General features: G+C 36.8%; 1 protein-coding gene across 2 annotated transcripts in view; it reads right to left on the reverse strand.

The window, feature by feature from the left end:
• Positions 1–19144, reverse strand: part of LOC128869275 (GATA zinc finger domain-containing protein 10-like) — a 146415-nt gene that overhangs the window by 117491 nt on the left and 9780 nt on the right. For both annotated transcript variants that reach the window (XM_054111811.1, XM_054111812.1), the window contains exon 2: positions 6535–7755. The gene's annotated coding sequence lies outside the window, so the exon portion shown is untranslated. The remainder of the gene's footprint in view (positions 1–6534; positions 7756–19144) is intronic.

Below are 19144 nucleotides of genomic sequence, written 5' to 3' on the forward strand. Positions count from 1 at the left end.
CTTGGTTCCTTTCCGGTTGCGTATTTCTTGCCCGTCCTTAATAAACTTCCATGTTCCAGGCATACTTGCTTTTTGCATCACATAGAGCCATATTTTTAAGCCGTATTTTGCGGGCTTCGTTGGAATGTATTGCCTGAAGATGCAACGACCACGAAAAGGTACTAACTGCTCATCTATTCTTACATTTTCATATAAGTGATAATATGACCTGAGCTGCCGATTCCATTGATCTCAAATGTTTCTTATTGGTGCTAATTTATCACGCTGTCTTCTCTCATCCCTGTCTGCAGCGGAGTCAAAACGAAGGCATCGTGATCATAAATCTTTCCAAGCTCATTGTGGCCCGAAAAATTGGTCTGCCATTATTTTCATCCCACAAATGAATTAGACTTTCATTGTGCGATTTGTATACTCCTGCTGAGATTTGCAATCCTATGTATGCTTCCAATTCTATAAGGTCTATAATTTTCCAATTGTCTCCAAAAAACTGCAATCCTTTGATGTTGCTCATTTCTACCACTATGTTTTTTATACTTGAGGGCATGAAAATATCAAAAGAGGATTTTATATCTGTGACCATAGAAATAGCACGCTTTGATGAGCCAAGACATTGATATAAAATTTGATTTCGCGGAATTTTGCCTCTTGAAATTGGAAGTGACTGATCATGACAGGTGCATAAAACGGGAGTTCCCCTTTTTCGAAAAGGCTATCAATTTATCGAGAATATACATATAAACATAGAGCTGTGCAAAATATACTCGATCTTCGATAACTAGCTTTCTATGTCTGCGTTTTTGATCGAGTGATGTAATAATAAACGGCAAATTGTTTCAAAATACTAGGTGGGTCAAATTGACCCAACAACGTAATAAGTGTAAGGAAATTACATTTGGCATCCTCCAGCAACATAAAAAACAGATGTTATATTAATTTTCATATTTATCTATTCCTTTTACTGCAGTTAACAAATAGAAGAAGAATCAATACAATATGACTAGACTAACAGGCGAATTTCGATGAGTATTACTGAAAATTGGGTCAAATTGACCCAAACATAGTAGAAGGGTTAAACAATTTTGGTTAAATAACAAATAAATCAATTTTTTTTTTTGATGCAGAACGAAAGTAAATATTTCATAGTTAAACTTCAAGAAAGTTTCATTTTATTTGGTTGATTCGTTTATGATTTATGCCCGTGAAAATAAAAAATTTATGTTTTTTTCCATATTTTGACCGATTGCCACGCCCCCTTTATATATTTCTGCACATTATATTGATATAAACCTTCCTCTTCAATCAATCTATCTTTAAAAAAAACCCGCATCAAAATCCGTTGCGTAGTTTTAAAGATTTGAGCGTTCAAGGGGACATAGGAACAGAAAAAGCGACTTTGTTTTATAATATGTAGTGATATAAAAATTCAGCCGATTTTCGCGTTGTGATGAACTTGACGGAGAATGGCTCAACCGATTTTAACCAAACTTTGCCACATTGAAGAGACACATGTGGAGAAGGTTTGTGTTTTGAATTTTAAGAATCGGATACCAGGGTCTCGAGAAATAGGCCAAAACGTGGACCCGGGTAACCTTTGGTTGTGTATGTACAATATTGGCATCAAATGAAAGCTGTTGATAAGTGCTTTAATACGGGGTAATTTTTATACCTATTGATGACTAGGGTCTCGAAATATATGCCAAAACGTGGACCCGCCGTGTCTTTGCACCGAATTAAACCAAACTTACACACATTGTTAAGTAAGTATTGAAAATGGGTTTCGTAAAGTTTGGTGTAATTCGGAACACCGGCAACGCGTACTTTTGAACCAGCCATAATGTCGCTTACTTTTTTAACGCTTGGGATGGAACTGAACTGTCAAATTGACAGTGTGAGTTACAATGTGTCAATATTTCTTTCTGATTTGGACGCCATAAGGAGAAGACGTAAGTGCAAAGTGTAAACATTTTTTGTGAATTTTTTCGGAGTGGATTTTGGAACAGTGAATAATTTCTTACGAAATTTGAGAATTTAATGTGCAATCCGAATGTTCAAATGAAATTATGTTTTGTGGATTTAGTTTTTCGGTTCATATGCGATAAGCTACGATACACCATGAGTGAAAAAAATGGTAAAAAAAAAATAAAAAACAAAAGAAATTGTTAAAGGATGCAAAAGAAGAGCACGAAAAATGCGTAACTTTGATGAAAAAATTAATAGTCTTATCATGCAAATTGTCAACAATTTTCAGAAGAAAAGAGATGATTTAAGAAAATCACAACAAAATAAAATAATCCTGACCATGTGGACTTGGGCTTTTAAACACATATGCATCGAAAGTATAATCCACAAAATTGAAAAAAAAAACATGTTTTAAAATCTCAGAATACCATAATTACAATCATGTTTATTACAGTACAAATGCCAAGACAATCACGTAATCATATTGGTCGTTCGACAAATATTAATAGGCGCATGACAAATGCCCGGAATAACGCGACATCAGAAGAACGTCAAGAACAAAATGAAGTAGTCAAACGATTGATGAATAATGTTATCCAAGCAATTATTTTAATTGGCAAATTCAAGAATGAAGACGTTCTAATACCAAGAATTCCAATGATTCCGCCTGAAATGCCATTTGAGTTCAAGCGTTTGCAACTGCTCATTCGTTTAGCATTTGCAATAACTATCAATAAATCACAAGGGCAAACTTTAGAAATATGCGGGATGAATTTAGAAGAACCAGTATTCACCCATGGTCAACTATACGTTGGCTGTTCACGTGTTGGGAAGCCAACAACATTATATATTTACTCAAAAACAAATAGAAAAACAAAAAATATTGTTTATGCCAAAGCGCTTGAATAAAGAATAAAGAAATAAATAATATGAAAACCATATCTTTTCTGTTCTAAACTATATCTATTCTATTTTAGTGTGCCCAGCGAAGCGGGCCGGGTTTGCTAGTATATATATATATATATATAATTGGCGCGTACACCCTTTTTGGGTGTTGGGCCGAGCTCCTCCTCCTATTTGTAGTGTGCATCTTGTTGTTGTTCCACAAATGGAGGGACCTACAGTTTCAAGCCGACTCAGAACGGCAGGTATTTTTATGAGGAGCTTTTTCGTGGCAGAAATACACTCGGAGGTTTGCTATTGGCTGCCGATTAATATTAATATATAATAATAATATTATTTTAATGTATAAATAAACTGTATGCCAATATTGAAAAAAATATATTGACTTCTTCATTTTGAATAATTTTTACGAAAATCAGGGAAATATGGCCGTTTACAGGTATCTGTCCGCTTAAGGCAATTGGCCGGCTGGTTCTAAACTACGCTGCGCCCGTTTGTTCGTCTGGAGCTAGTGACTCGCAATGGATACAGCTTCAGACAGCGATGGGTTGCCTCCCGATATCCCCTCTTCAACACCTTCACAACGAGGCACAAATGCTTCCTGTAAAGGAGCACAGCAAACTGCTCAGCAAACAATTTCTACTTCGGTGCTACCGCAGGTTTCACCCAAGTAGACACCTGCTTAAGCCTGAGCCACCTCCCAGACACCTATTAAATGAAGGCACCAAGCACGACACTAACCACCTTTTCACGTGCCCCATAAGACCCACTCATCTAATACCTCTCCCCCTCTGGGCCGCACCTGGCGAAACAGCAAGCTTCCTGGGCCTACCGTTAGACGAGGACGACTAGTAATTTACACTACACTGACAGGGTTTAGTATTGCTGCTACAACAATAACAACAACCACACAACTATTAAAAACAATGTGAAAAACGAATCAAAACAATCCTTAAAACATATCTGAGTTCCAAAAATCTTACCAACGCCATAAATTCATATGTATGCTATAGGATGGGTATAGCAACTCGAAAACAAATGACAAAATATAGTACCTGCATCCGAAGTCATGTATACAACGAATTACAATCCCGAGAAAAGAAGGACGAACTGGCGTTATAGACATTCACAACCTATGCAACAATCATATAAATAATCTTGAAGAATTTTTCGGAAGCCAAACATCTAATCTACATAGAGAAAGTTCTCCCCACTAAATCTTCACACTACAGATCATATAATAACATGTACAGCAATAAACGAAAAAAAGCCATTTGCGCGCCGAAAGATTTACACGTCAGACATTTATATATAATGCGGGACCAAAATATTGACCTGAAGAGTAGCTACACCTGGCTACAGAAAGGAGAACTTTTGTCTGAAACTGAAGGATTTTCGATCGCCATTCAGGATCAAGTTATTCTCACAAAAATCAAGTTATTGTCAAAAATACGTTTTGAAAGATTCGAACGTGTCAGACGACAGGATGTCCTATACTTGCCGGTATTGGTACATACAGATAAAACCATAACTAACAATATACCAGATATAACACTCATTAACAACACCAATAAAACCACCTTCTTCATTGAAATTAGCACCATAAGTGATACAAACATACACAAGAAATATTCTGAAAAAATAGAGAAGTACATAGAACTTGACTTGCAGCCTGAAGCTGCCGTCGTGCTTGTTGAAAATGGACCCCGCCTCGCGCGGTGTGTGGGAGGGAGAGGGGCGTGGGATAATAACATAATAATAATTAGCGCGTACACCATTTGTTGGGGATTTGGCCTTATTTGTGGAGCGCGTTTTAATGTTTTTCCACGAATTACCTAGAATTTTGTCCCGCCTCCGAACGGCAGATGTTTTTTTTAATGGAGAATTTTTTCATGGCAGAAATACACTCGTAGGTTTGACAAACGTTTTCTATCAGTTGGTGTTTCGAGCCCGGTGTTTCGGTGCTAATAATAATAAGAATGATAATATCTACACCTTTTTTGGGTGTTAGGCCGAGCTCCTTCTCAGATAATACAATGATAATACTAATAATAATTTTGGATGAAGTTACAGTTTCATGTCTCCTCTAAACCAGCGTTGAGCACAGATAAGATTTTACATAACGCAATATGGCTACCCCTTTCGCAATGAAATTGGCAGAACCAGCTTTTGAACTAGATAAATGGTAGATTTTGTTTATTTTTTTTTTTGCAGTCGATATCTATGAACAGCATTTTCGTGATAGAAATACATACAGAGTATGTACGGGTGCTATACGCCTTAAAATAAATTTGTATGATGGGCAATTTCCATATTGGGAATGAAACCCATGCACAAAGGCACATACAAATTCACACACGTTCACGCAAATTCCTCTTCAGAACAAGAATGCCTGGTGGTGAATAAGAGAAAATTCTTATAAGCTAGTCGGTTCTTTCCCGTGCTAACCGGCGCCAGTTGGACACACCAAATGATGCCAAACCCTTCTCCACCTGTTCTTTCCAATGCAGAAGAGGCCTTCCTCTTCCTCTGCTACCACCAACTGGTACCGCATCGAATCAGAGCCGGAGTGTTTATATTCATTCGGACGAAACGACCTAGCCAACAAAACCCCTTGATCTTTGCTCGCTGCATGAAGTTTATGCCATTATAAAGCTCAATGTTCCATCGCCTACGATGCCCGCCGTCCCCAAATACTGCAAGAGAGGCCTCATTAGATATAACCATCGTCCAAGCTTCTACACCTTAAGTTAGGACGGGCATGATGAGCACCTTTTAGAGTGGTAGTTTGTTCGTCGAGAGAGGACTTTGCTACTCAATTGTCTACTTAGTCCAAAGTAGCACTTGCTGGAAAAAGAGATTCTACGTTGGATTTCAAGGCTGAAATTGTTATCGGTTTCTGGTTCCTAGGTTCCTAGATAAACTAAGTCTGTTACAACCTCGAAATCATATCTTAATCATAACATAATCAGTGATGTGGGTGTCGACACGCGTTCCCGTCCACTGTTTGTTTGATGACAGGAGATATTTCGTTTTGTCCTCGTTCACCACCAGACCCAAACGTTTATCCAGTTTGGAAAAGCAAAACTAACAATGCGGTTGTTAATCAATATCTTCGGCATAGCCAACAAATTCAGACTTCGCGGCATATTGGCAACTCCTATTCGCACTTTTAGCTTTTCACATCAACACCTCTTGGCCATAGTACCTGTTAAATGTTAACACCAAAATGTTAAATATCCAACAGTGTGCTTTACACAATAAATATACATATATAGTATCACTTTATTGGAACCCAAAGAATTGGTAATTTCACTGATTTTGCCCAAGAATGAGAGAATACACGATTGCACGAGGTGTGTGGGAGAACTAAATGTAAACAAAGGGAATAAATAGAGGGAAAGCGGTTGCTCATACTCAAAAAAATCAAATTAACGAATCCCTACTATTACGTTAGCCCAGCACTTGGTTTTATCAAACTCACTGAGTGCCGATTAGCGGTACCCCAATATACGCAACCTTCTGTATCAGCCATGAATTTTTTATCTTGTTTTTTATTTGAAAATATTCTATACCTCTAAGAAACACCCTTTACACCTGTTAAATAATGCCGTTTAACGTCATTTATTATAAATGCTATATCTCTGTCCATTGAGGTACTTGTATACGTACGCTGTTTTGTTGCCATTTGTGACGACTTTATTGAAATAAGTGTAGTTGTTTTTTTATTTATTTTTCATTCGCCTCTATTGCTTGCGTGTCTGCTTAATTATCCTTGATATGCTTGTTTGTGTGAAAGTGTAAGCATTTCGCACGGTTTTTTATATTACTCCATTTGTATTTTTGGAAATGTTGTGTGGGGATTATGCGTTTTTTAATACATTAGGGGCTCCGTTTTTTTAAGTTATTTATGCATTGAATATTTCACCAGCGATTAAAACTGAGTTGAGTAACTCACGCAATAACAGTTTATATACGTAATTGCCTACCTCCAGTTGTTTTACGCATAAGCTTTGGCATTATGTGAAAACTTATTTGTTTCCAAGTAGCAGTTTTCGGCCTGACAACACTTTATTAATTTTTTGTGGTCTCTGTGGAGATTTCAAAACTCTAGCTTAGCTAACCAAAATTTAGTTACATAATATTTTCGCTAACATTTTATTGGTGTTATTAATTTTTTTAATGATTAGACATGAAAATATGTTTGAAACTTTTTCTAATTAAAACACTGTGTACGCTTTTTGCTGCTCCTGCTCGAATTTTAACTTTTAGGTTTTATATATAAAATCCAAAATTCTACTTGTTACATTTATTTTCCTTTTATTTTTAGTGTAGATGCGCTCGTGCCAGTGAGAGGGCTTAATGACGTTGCAAAAAATTTCTTTTTGTACTTTTTGTTACCAAAGTTATTTATTTATTTCGTTTAGTTGCTTTTTAAATTGCTACGAAATTTTAATTTGAACTAACGTTGCCACGCATTAGCCGTTTCGTTTAAATTTAGAACTTTGCGTGATATGCGACTTCTCTTAAAATATGTTAATTCTCGATTTTTTTAATTTGTTTACTTTTATACTAGGTTTTTCGTTTTTTTAAATTTAAATATATTTTTTTAAGTTTAGTTTCATTTTTAATTTAGTTGCTTTAAGGCCAAATTTTGCACGGTTTCTTATAACTTTTCACACTTTTGCTGTTGCTTCATAGCTTGTCTTTTTCCGCTTTCAAAATATATTAGGTATCAATTTATAATTTTTTTTTTTTCAAACTAAAACTATTTGTCCATTCTATTGGGTTACATAACTTAAGAGTGGTTGTTCTGGAGTTCTATTGCCTGTTTATGCAAAATTTTGTTAAAACATTTGACGGTCTATTGCATTTAGTTTAAATTATGATGACCTGTAAAAAAGAGAGAAAAAACATGTCAGATTACATGGGTAATGTTTTGGCTGTAAAAATAATAAAAGGCTAGCGCATTCACGTATTAAGAGAAGTTTTTGTCTACGCATTTACAGAACAGCGTGGCCCAAATACAAGTTTTTTTATCGTCAGACTTCTCTTTTGTGGAGTGCTCTAAAAGATAGGTAATAAGCGAACAATTTAGGGCCAATGTAATGATATGTTGAACAAAATTATTTCCTTTAGATATAGTGTTATAAATAAATAACGCTGGTTTTGAATAAAGGAACCTTACAAAAAAATGGATTTCTACGATAAAGCTCATATCAAACTCTTTTTCAAAGAAGCTGTAAAAATAAAAAAAGTAAGATAAAAAATCTTGTATAATTTTCGAAACTTGCAAAACTTTAATTACACTGTGCGACAGTGATTTTATACTTTTATGGAGACCTAGTACAACTTGTAGGTATAGTAAAACTAAGAAAAATGGTATAGGAGAAGTTTCCAATACACCCCCAAAATCTCGTTTTATGGCCATAAAACCGTTTTTCAGTAGGTTGATGTGAAGAATCACTCTTAACTTCGCCAATTTCCATCCGATTTCGAATTTATTTTTTTAGTTCGAAAGAACAAAAACAAGCCTTTTTGACAGTTTGTTGACAATTTTTCTGAAATGACAACTGACGAGACTGTAGGCGGAAGTATTTGGAATTTTTTTATTTTTTCTCTATTTTTTCAACTTTGACATAATTTTTACGGTGTTATGCGAGACTGAGGATTTCTTTTGGTACACTACCGTTATAGTAAATTTAATTTTGCGTCGAATGAGCTATATTTGACTGTAATGGAATTAAAATTAATAGAGTTGTGTGAGTTTTAAGATTTTATTTTGTTTTTTACTAATTTGGTATGTAGGCATCGAAGCATGAAAATGATAACAAGTGTCATTATAAACACATAATATTTATTGGAGTATGGTGCAGTACAGCATTGTACGGTATGGTACGGTGCGGTACGGTGCAGCACAACGGAACTGGTTCCAAACTTAAAAATGCATTGGAAACGGCCCCTTGGAGTTTAGTATGGTACGGTACATTTGTCATTCTCTTCATCAGTTTTAAATACTTCTCTGTAAGAAATTCGATCATCATCATTCATCCGAAGTCGTCATCAACTAAATTCCATTGTTTAAATCGAGAAGCGAGTGTTTCAGATTGTCTTCCCGATAGAAGTAAATCACGAGAAAGATTCTGAAAATCTGAATTTGATACAATGTGTTGTTCTGAAGACTTAGAACCAGACGGAAAGTACTCTTCATCATCAGGTTTATTGTTATCAGTTTGATCATCATCAGCAATGAGTTGAACTTCCTTCAGTTCCTGCAGTTGAGTCAATCATATCGTCCAAGACTATGGGGTTCTTAACAGTTGCAACATCAGCATACTTTATGTGCTTTCGAGCTTTATAATGATGACCGTTTACATCCGTTTTATAAAAATAACAATCATCTGGTTTATGATAAGGCTGATGATGCCACGTCATCGGAGAATATTGAGAAATTCGACTTTTCTGGCAACGTTTAGATTTATATTTCTTGAATTTCAATGAAACAAACAATAAAACTTCGACGTTTTATTAAGGTTAAATTATAATAACACACTTCTTTTGTTAAACAATGTACAGTGTGAACTTTGGTACACTTGGGAGCTTTTTCATATTTCTATTGAAAAAAAAAGTGTGATAATATGTCAGAACTCACACAACTCTATTAATTTTAATTCAATTACAGTTAAATATAACTCATTCGACGCAGAATTAAATTTACTATAACAGTAGTGTACTAAAAAAATCCTCAATATCGGATAATACCGTAAAAATTATGTAAAAGTTGAAAAAATAGAGAAAAAATAAAAAAATTCCAAATACTTCCGCCTACAGTCTCGTCAGTTGTCATTTCAGAAAAATTGTCAACACACTGTCAAAAAGGCTTGTTTTTGTTCTTTCGAACTAAAAAAACAAATTCGAAATCGGATGGAAATTGGCGAAGTTAGGAGTGATTCTTCACATGAACCTACTGAAAAACGGTTTTATGGCCATAAAACGAGATTTTGGGGGTGTATTGGAAATTTCTCCTATACCATTTTGTTTAGTTTTTCTATAGCCACAAGTTGTGCTAGGTCTCCATAAAAGTATATTTAATTTTTTTTTTTTTTTGTCACACAGTGTTATTATTCCGTATTTAAAAAAATTATCCTCGCCGTATTTACGGAAATTTGAAGTTAAGTATAGTTTATCTATACTTCTACACAAAGTATTACAGTGGCTCACAGCTTATTTCGAGTGTTGATTTATTTGAAAGAAAATGTGTGATATTTATTATTATTTATTACATTTTCAAAAAATTTCAATTTTACATTCAAAGTACATTCAAAAACCAATATTGCGGCAAACACGAAACTTCGCGCGCCGACTGGCAATTGTGGCAATGCCGAAAGAATGAGATCCTAAAACAAAAACATGAATTTGCCTTGACACCAGATGACAAGGCAAAACAAGGCGAGAGAGAAATCGCCAGAACGGGTTGCCAAATTTAGAAATTAAGATAGTTATTGAGCACTTGTACTATACTTACATATATTATAAACAGAAATACAAACACAGTCTTAAGTTAAGCGCGTGAACGTGTAAACGAAGAGGAAAGCAATAAAAGGATTCAATAAACCAAGAAAGTTGTGTTTTCATTAATGTGTGACTTTTTGTTTAACAATCCAGTGATCGAACTCAGAGGAACTAGTTTGGGACATTTTATTTGAATAGAAACGTAACAAATCCATAACAATATATAATATTTGATATGCTGATGACACACAACCATAAACGTCTTCCACTGTGCTTTAGAGCTCCTCGTAAGTTCTTCCCAACGGAACCGAAAATATTAAATTTGTTTTCATCAGCAAAAATGACGTCATTCCAAAATTTTGTATTCTTATTAACATAAATAAACATGAATTAATAAACTACATTCTGTATTTTATATTTTGCGCAAAAAATGGATTATTTCGAGCTGTGAAAATCAGCATCACGCAGAATTAATTATTCTAATAGTTTCGGAATTACAAGACTTTCCGAGTACCAGCTGAACTTCTTTAGTCTACGATGGTGCACTTATGGTTGGGTCATTCTTGATTTTCCTCAATATACATCTTTTGTCAGCTTCTGTAAAACTTTTATTTGAGACCCAGCTACCTTGGCCAACCACCTTATTTTCAAAAACAGAAAGATGCACTGAGCTGTAGAGGTAATTAAAAACATATGTTCAGCAATCTTTTTCTGTATATTACTGTATATATTATATTATATATACATTTCTTTATAGAGTTGAAACACAAATTCGGGTATTTCTAAAGTCGTGCAGTGACCCTTCACGGTATATTAAAGTTCATATTAACTTCCGATATCTCGCAATGTAATAATCACTCAAAAAGACTTAAAGTAGCCTTAAAATAAGTTGATGCTTTCCATTTCAATTCAACCGGGCTATTCGGGTCATGTGCTTCGATTTCGATGTAACTCAAATATGTTGGTCTCTGGTCAAACTAATGAGACACGTATTTCTTTGTTCGCCGGAAAGAAATCTTTTGCTTTTTTTCAAGAGTTATCGGCAATTTTGTTTTTCGGCTCAAAATCGATTTTTTTTAATTATATAAGACTTTTTTTTGTTAAATGCTCATAACTTAGTCAAAAATGAACCGATGTTACACGAACGACTTCATGTAGAAACAATTGCAAAACAGTAGTTGAACATTTTTTATTTTCCAAAAAACTAAAAGTGCGAAACAGGTTTTTTACTTAAAAATTCATTACTCAAAAACACCTCATTTTAACTACTGGGCATTCAGCTCAATTGAAGTTTGAGGTGTCCTCCTGATTTGGAAAAAGTTATAAAAAAAAAAAATACACTTTTTGAAATATTGAATTTCGGAAAATTTTCAATTTTTTTCTTTTTTGCTAAATAAGAAATGTTCAACTACTTTTTTGCAATTGTTTCTACATGAAGTCGTTCGTGTAAGTAATGACGATCATTTTGAATCCAGAATCATTAAAATCGGTTAATTTTAGACTAAGCTATGAGCATTTAGAAAAAAAATGTTCTTATATAATTAAAAAAAATCGATTTTGAGCCGAAAAACAAAATTGCCGATAACTCTTGAAAGAATTTTTTTTCAGTTGCAAGACGCAATATTGACGCCAAAAACAGTACAGTTAGCACAGAAAATAAGTTAAGGTTATTTTACTATGGATTTTGTTTTTGTTGTAAATATTCTTCTTAACCCTCTAGTGTATATAACCGCCTACAGGCGGGCAACACTTAAAAGCAAAAAAAAAATAAACTAAAAACACAAAGTGCTTTTTTGTTTGTCATGCAGCTTACACGATTCATATTCTTCAGTTTACCCTTGATCGTAAAAGCTGCATGTGCTCATATTACAAAAATTTTGCAAGTGGAATTAAAAGAAGTGATCAAATAACCGAAAAAAGTATTTTTTTGAGAAGGTGTTTTTGTGAGACTTCCTAAGAAGTGCCCTATTGGAATATTGAGTTAAAAAAATATTTCGTAAGTAGATTGAGAAGTGTAGAGTGAGATAAAGTGCTCTCCAAGTTTTTTTTTTATGTACATTGTGCCACTGTGTGCTTCACGCTGCAACCGTCTACAGGAGGCCGTATGCAGTGCGTTCAAAAAAAAAAGTTCAGTTATTTTGAACTTCAAGTTCACATATTATGCTGATTTATATTTTTTATCACTAGGAAAATGTCGCGGTGGGGACGCAAACGCAAATACGACCTGTCGAAGATGTCAGATGAGGAGTTCAACGACTTTATGGACTTTTGCGAAAACAGTGATGAGGAAATTGAAGGCGATGATTTCGATAGTGACAACGACGTGAATGACCCAGATTTTGTGGTCCCCAATCAAAATGATTCCTTTCTACAAGAAACAGCAAACAACATTTCTGTATCTGATCTTTCTCTTTCCCGTGGAATTTATTCGCTTGGAACTTTTCGAGCCAACCGTGTGAAAAACTGTAAACTATCTGCCGATGAACAGCTAGTGGTGAAAAAAGCTCCTCGTGGATATTTGGAGGATTTCGTTGCCACCGCATTTGGAGTAGATACTTCTACTGTTGTTTGGAAGGACAGCAAACCAGTTCGTTTAGCGTCAACGTATGCAGGTGTGCAGCCATTTAACTCTAATAATCCGAGCGACCGAAACACATTGTCCCGTCGCTATAACCGCAATAGAAAACAGTATGAATATGTGAGCTGTCCAAACATTGTCAAAGAATACAACCGGCACATGGGCGGAGTGGACTTGATGGACAGTCTAATTGGTCACTACAAAATTCGCATGAAGACTCGTAAATGGCCATCTCGTATATTTCACCATGTTATCGACTTGGCAATAGTGAATGCTTACGTTTTATACCATCGTATCAATCGTGAAAAACGTCAGCGTGTCGAGCTTCCACGATTTCGGGAAGAAATCGCCGAAACTCTCCTGCTCATATCGGAAACGAAAAAATTTGGTCGCCCCACTACTGCAGAAAAACAAGCCGAAGAAGTACCAAAGGGAAGCAAGTTACTGTACCTACCACCACCCAATATAAGGTATGATTGTCTCGATCATTGGCCAAATTTCTGCGATAAAAGTAGTAAACGTCAATGTCGTAGCAAGCCATGTAAATCGAAGACTCAAGTTTATTGCGAAAAATGTAACATACCACTTTGCATGCCTGTCAAAAAATCATGTTTTAAGGAATTTCATGCTGAATAAAGGACATTTTTGAAGATATGATGGGAAGTTATTTCTAAGTAAATGTATATGTACATATATTCGTTCTTCTTAGACTTTGAACCAAACTTAACAATTTGTATACTATTTTATATATTACTTAAGTTTTTATAAATACACGTTTTCTGTTTACTTGTTTAAGTGGTATTGTATTTTTAGTAATTTTTTTTTAAGCTACCTGCATAAGACCGTCCAGAGGCGGGGTGCTAATTTCCAGGGCCACAGAGCGAATTCGGGTCGTACAAATAAAAATAATATTATATTTATGTTTTATGGCCTCTAATTAGTACAAAACATAATTTTATTATAAAAAATCTTTTCTATGCACTAGAGGGTTAAATTAAAGTTATGTATATATATATATATATATATAATTGGAGTTTACACCCTTTTTGAGTGTTTGGCGGAGCTCCTCCTCCTATATGTGGCGTGCATCTTGATGTTGTTTCACAAACAGAGAGACCTACAGTTTTAAGCCGACTTTGAACGGAGTATTCCTGGTAGGAATACACTCGGAGGTTTACCATGGCCAACCGATTCGGCTAGGGCAACCGAATTTGAATTAATTTATTTAAGTTTTTTTGAAAAAGTAACTTAAACAAAGAACATTACAAATTTGTAATGTAGGACGGGTGCACTATGAGTAACCATTCCCATATAGAAGCTCTCGATCCATCTTTAAGAGTTTTGGGAAACTGCTATGAGTTTTTGGTGGTGTAACTTTTTTGTTCGGTCGCGATTTTCGTCAGACATTACCGGTCGTGGCAAAAGTTATTCGAGCCGACATTATCAAAGCGTGTCTTAAAACATCGAATTTATGACAAACGGTTAAAAAGTTAAATTTGCCGACAAATATGAGAGCCTGTGTTCATGATATTAATTCTGAGTTCATTCAATATTTGCTTAGTATTAGAGACGCGAGTGTACAAAATATCGAAGGATTCGTTAACATAGACTCCAAATTTGGTAAAATGGTACAGACCATAAACGAGTGAAGTATATACCGATACTGGAAAAATATTTTAACGAAACCGCATAATTGTGCGTCCGAGAGGACAATAGTTTCACTAAGATATGTTAGTTTGCAAAGTTTCATTATCACATTAGTACTACAATAAACAAAGCTTAAGGCCAAAGTTTTTATATAGTACCAAATATATTGGCATAGATTTCCGTACAGAATGCCTTTCATATGGAAGTACAATATTATTAAATGGCAAAGCCAAAAAAGTTGTAGTCCTCGAAGTACTCTGAAATATGTAACAAAAAAGTTTCTTTTTTATCTCCGGAAATAATAAAAATTTGAAGTAAAATAAAAAATATAGATTTTCGCTTTTAATAATGCTTTAAACCTTTGCCCTCGAGCGGGTCCGATACGACGAGAGGTCGATGTGAAGTGCTAAGTGATTTCAAGTTTTAAATCGGGCGATGCTGCTACGGGGAGGATGGTTCCATGTGAAGTCCACGCAAGTGGGGAAACTTACTGATCGCCATTCACTTGAAAGTGGCCAGGACGATTCTTCTGCATATGGTTCAAGCAGCTCACAGCGTCCGGGATTAGCCCACGTGTCCTCTGGGTAGCTTCTAAACACCCGTTCGGGAGTGAGCTAACGTGAGAAGGCGAAACATTCCAGGATAGCTGTTTGTGCGCTGGGATTGGGACCCGCCACTTAAAAATCCTCCCCAATGAAAATAATTACAACGCCTCGGATGAGAACTACCTGTACCGATGACGACCCCTGCAAACGAAATAAGGAATATGATTTAAGGGCATGCACCTGAAACATCCGGTCCTTTAATGGGGAAGGTGCCACTGCCCGGCTGGTTGATGTTCTCGTCAGAGTAAAGGCTGACAGCACTGCCATCCAAGAGATGCGATGGACGGGGCAAGGCAAGAAAACTATAGTACCTTGCAACGTCTACTACAGCTGTCATGTAAAGGAGCGCAAATTCGGTGTCGGATTTGTTGTGGGAGAGAGACTTCGTCGCCAAGTACAGTCGCTCACTCCGATGGACGAGCGTCTCACAATAATCCGCATCAAATAGCGGTTTTTTAACATCTCGCTAATTTGTGCCCACGCCCCGACGAAAGAGAAGGACGATGCGACCAAAGATTCCTTCTATGAGCGCTGCCCCCGCCACGACATAAAAATCGTGCTTGGCGACAGCCAGGGGGGGCCAGGAGGGAACTTTTGGTCCCACAGTCGGAAAATTCAGCCTGCACAACGAAACATCCGGTAACGGACAGAGGCTGATCGACGGTGGTACGATCCGAAGACCCAACATCGACTCGGATCATTACCTTGTTGCAGGCAAACTGCGCACACGCCTCTGTGCAGCAAAAAACGTACATCTACATACGCAAAGAATGTTCAACATCGAAAAGATGCACTCACAATAGACAGCCAGAAGATTCGCCCCTCGACTCTCACTCCTGCTCTCAGAGAGTACTGCCCAACAAACCGGCACGCACAAGCAATGGAGCAACATTTTTCGCTCCCTACCTACCACCGCCGAAGAAGAAATGGGATTCCGGCGAGCACGAAAAAACAGTTGGTATGACAAGGAATATCATGCTGCCGCTGAAAGAAGGGATGCCGCCTATAGAGCCACACTGCGCTCGGCCGCAACGCGCGCCATATGGGATCGCTACAGAGAGCTAAAAAAGGAAGAGAGGAAGAAACGAGAGTGCAAAGAGCTTGAGATGCTGGCCAACAGGAACAACGCCCGAAAATTCTACCAGAAAGTTCGGCGACTTACAGAAGGTTTTAAGACCGGGACGTTTTCCTGTAAGAACAAAGACGGCGAACTGGGGACTGACGTACAGAGCAATCTTAAATTATGGGAGAACACTTCTGTAACCTGTTAAACAGTGACAGAATTGTCGTTCCGCTACCCGACCATGACGAGGTGATCATAGCAATAACACGGCTAAAGATTAAAAAAGCCGCGGGCGCCGACGGACTGCCGGCTGAGCTATTGAAACATTGCGGCCTCAGCTTCTATGTAAAATATAGTCGAATGAAAGCATGCCTGCCAATTGGAATTTAAGTGTGCTCTGCCCAATCCATAAGAAGGGCGATCCTGCAATATGTGCAAATTACCGGGGGATCAGTCTTCTAAATATCGCCTTTGTGTGAAAGCTGAAGCCCACCGTCAACCAACTGGTTGAACCTTTTCAGTGTGGCTCTTGACCTGGAAAGTGTACCGTAAATATTTACAATACGCGAAATCTTGGAAAAGACCCATGAAAGGAGAATCGACACACACCATCTTTTCGTAGATTTCAAAGCTGCATTCGACAGTACGAAAAGGAGTTACTTGTTTGCCGCGGTGTCTGAATTTTGTATCCCCGCAAAACTAATACGGCTATGCAAGATGACGTTGCTCAACACCAGCAGGATCGTCAGTATTGGGAAGGACCTCTCCGAACCGTTTGATACCAAACGAGGTTTCAGACCGGGTGACTCGCTGTCGTGTGACTTCTTTAACCTGATGTTGGAGAGCATCGTACGAGCCGTAGAACTTAATCGCTCAGGCACAATATTTCATAAGTGCGTACAACAAGTGCTCCTTTCGACTAAGCAGGCAACTGAGCAGTAAATTCTCTCTCGACGAACAGTACTAACATTCTACAGGGCTCTCATCATGCCCGTCCTAACGTATGGCGCAGAAGCTTGGACGATGACAACATCCGATGAAGCGACGCTTGGAGTGTTTGAGAGAAAGATTCTGCGGAAGATTTTTGGATCCTTGCACGTTGGCAACGGCGAATATCGCAGGCGATGGAACGATGAGCTGTATAAGCTTTACGACGACATAGACATAGCGCAGCGAATAAAGATCTAGCGGCTTCGTTGGCTGGGTCATGTCGTCCGAATGGATACAAACGCTCCGGCTTTCAAAGTATTCGATGCGGTACCAGCTGGTGGTAGCAGAGGAAGAGGAAGGCCTCCTCTGCGTTGGAAAGATCAGGTGGAGAAGGACTTGGCTTCACTTGGTGTATCCAATTGGCACCGGTGAAAGAAACGACGGGCGCGCTTTGTTAAATTCGGCCAAAATCGCGTAAGCGGTTATCGCGCCAATTAAGAAGAACAAGATGCTGCTACGGCATTTTATTCTTAGCTCAGTTCAGTTAGCCCCAGTTAGTTAGTTTATAAATGTTTTTAAAGTACCCATAAAACGTTTACCTAAATGGCCGAAATCGTCTTGAATTGCTGGTTCGCGCAAGCGAAAAAGGCATTGAATGCAAAGGCTTTATACACATATGTAGGTATTTTATGTAATAAAAGGGTGCAACGTCGCATATTGGGCATGCTTTGTTACATACAAGCCTAAGATCATTAAATTCAAATGAAAAATGAATAAAGAACTGCTAAATTTGGTGGCATCGGACTCTATATAATCACGCACATTTTAGTGCCATTTAATTTGGGCTGACTGTTAATTTTGAGAATTAAATACACTCGTAGACAATGAGATTTGCTTTTAAGGCTCTAAGGTTTATTTATAACATATTTAACAAACAAATAATTAAAAAAAGGCTTATTAAGCTACATACAAATATACCACACATCTGAGCTTAGACTTTTCTTTATCTAACGATCTAGTAATATTTATGACGGATCTAAATAAAGCCTGGAACAATACGTGTACAAAAAATAGGCGTGTATTTACCAAAAATTAGATGTGACATCACTTATTTCTCAAAACACTGTGCGACAGTGATATTATACTTTTATGGAGACCTAGCACAACTTGTAGGTATAGTAAAACCAAGAAAAATGGTATAGGAGAAATTTCCAATACACCCCCAAAATCTCAAAAAAACGTTTTTCTGTAAGTTGATGTGAACAATCACTCCTAACTTCGCCAATTTCCATCCGATTTATAATTTGTTTTTTTAGTTCGCAAGAACAAAAACAAGCCTTTTTGACAGTGTGTTCATAATATTTTTAATTTAAAAACTGACGAGACTGTAGTTGTAAGTTTCTGGAATTTTTTGTTTTTTTCTCCATTAATTCAACTTGGAAATCATTTTTACGATATTATCCGATATTGAGGATTTTTTTAGTACACTATTATTATAGTAAACTTAATTGCGTCGAATGAGCTATATTTGACTGTAATTGAATTAAAATTCATAGAGTTGTGTGAGTTTTTAAATTTTATTTATTTTTTACTATTTTTGTATGTACATATAGCTGACGCCAAATGGGAATAAGGGCGCATTTCGAAGCATGAAGTGTCATTATAAACACATAATATTTATTGGAGTATAGATATACAGTACAGTGCAGAACTGTACGGTATGGTACGGTGCGGTACGTGGCAGTACACAACGGAACTGGTTCTAAGCTTAAAAATGCATTGGAAACGGCTCTTTGGAGTTTAGTATGGTACGGTACAGTATAGTACGGTACACTATAGTACAGTACAGAAACTTCTTTTGTTAATCAATGTACAGTGTGAACTTAGGTACACTTGGGAGCTTTTTTATATTTCTATTGAAAAAGAAATGCGTCATAATAATCTCAA

Source organism: Anastrepha ludens, chromosome X, assembly GCF_028408465.1.
Source record: "Anastrepha ludens isolate Willacy chromosome X, idAnaLude1.1, whole genome shotgun sequence".
Classification (NCBI taxonomy): Eukaryota; Metazoa; Arthropoda; class Insecta; order Diptera; family Tephritidae; genus Anastrepha; species Anastrepha ludens.